This window comes from Belonocnema kinseyi, chromosome 1 (assembly GCF_010883055.1).
Source record: "Belonocnema kinseyi isolate 2016_QV_RU_SX_M_011 chromosome 1, B_treatae_v1, whole genome shotgun sequence".
Lineage (NCBI taxonomy): Eukaryota > Metazoa > Arthropoda > Insecta > Hymenoptera > Cynipidae > Belonocnema > Belonocnema kinseyi.
This window is the reverse complement of record NC_046657.1, coordinates 101,775,880-101,777,504: the sequence shown is the minus strand read 5'-3', so window position 1 is coordinate 101,777,504 and position 1,625 is coordinate 101,775,880. Positions and strand designations below refer to the sequence as shown.

The 1,625-nt window shown below is 39.0% G+C and overlaps 1 protein-coding gene across 2 annotated transcripts in view; it reads left to right on the top strand.

Annotated features, from left to right (window-relative positions):
• LOC117169421 (protein FAM13A) overlaps positions 1-1,625 on the top strand; it is a 116,523-nt gene that overhangs the window by 114,366 nt on the left and 532 nt on the right. The gene's annotated exons all lie outside the window — the stretch shown is intronic.

Below are 1,625 nucleotides of genomic sequence, written 5' to 3'. Positions count from 1 at the left end.
ATAGGCAACTTAGCTGACCCGAAGAACTACAGGCCAATAACTTGTCTGAACACGCTTTATAAGATATTCACAGCTATCTTAAATGATAGGATTGTTCGGGCATTTGAACCTGTGTGGCAAGAAATATATGAACAACGAGGCTCAAAGAAAGGCGTAGCCGGATGTCGGGAGAACCTGCTCATCGATAGATGTGTCTGCATCAAATCTTATCTATCTCGAGTACTCACTCCTAAAATCCCGGATTAAGAAAGCACAAGAGAAAAACTTTTGTGAACAGCTCCTCGATAAGAGGATGCACGGTATCTTCCACATAAATGTGAAGGATCAGTCAATGTCTTGTGAGCTAACGTTTGCTTTCCTTAAATCGCCCGGATTGAAGTCTGGTACAGAGGGTTTCATTTTTGCATGCCAAGACGGTGTCATTTCCACCTTAACATACCGTTGCACACCCCGAGCATTTAGCTCACATACTATCTAGTTGTCCAACTCACGCGGGAACGACCTACATTCAAAGGCACAATGCGGCACTAAGAGTGCTTTATTGCCATCTCTGTCACTCTTACGGCATTTACCTTAATATCGCTCCTCTAAATGCTCCTAGGGAAATCGAGTCAATTGTCGAGAATGGGAAGTGCCGCATATACTGGAATTTTATATCCTCGACAATTGTTTCTGTTGCTCACTCGAGGCCTGACGTGGTTCTTCTTGACTTCGAGAAGCGAACCATGTTCGTTATCGAATTTTCGGCACCAGCTGACAAAAACATCATAGTCAAGGAGAATGAAAAGAAAGAGAGGTATCGAGACCTTATGAGGGAGTTGCAATGATTGTACCCGGAATATTCTGTTAAACTGATCGTCCTTATCATCAGCGCTCTTGGAGGTGCCAAGCTTTCACTTGCTGGTGGCCTAAAAGGCATCCCTGCGTGTCAACAATATGCTAGAACACTTGCGGGAAAAATGCAGAAGGCGGTTGTCCCTGGGTCACTCCGTGTTCTTAGGGTGCACGAGGCTTTTGCTGGATCGTCGTATTGATTCCTTTACAGACTGTAACCACCTATCTCACGCTTGTGAGACGTGGTTGTGGCTGAAATTTTACCGCGATTTCGCTGGAAGCGGGTGCAATTTTTCAGATTAGCACCCGCTCCCGGCGAAATCCTGCGGTTGTCCTTATCACAAATTTTTAATCATATATATAATAAATATAATAATAATGTAATATATTCATTATTCTTATCTCTCTTGATAATATTTATTGAAAATATTCCATTTATTGTTGAAAACTGATATTTTTTATTTCAGAATTCAATTATTTGCTGGAAAATGGTTCGTTTTATTTTTAAACTATCCGGTTGAGAGTTCTTGTATTTTGTTGAAAAATCGTATGTTTTGTTTGTAATTCAACTATTTGCTTAATAATTCATCTATCCTTTAGAAATGGAATTTGAAGCAGTTTAATTTGTTTATAATATAGTATCACATTAATTTTACGTGATTAACTTTATTTGAATTATTATTCAAATTCATGGAAGTTATACATATATTCCGATTCGATTGTTTTGAAAATGCAAAATATGCGGAAAAAGTTGAGATACCTAGAAAAAAACATGGAATTGTCAGAAATCC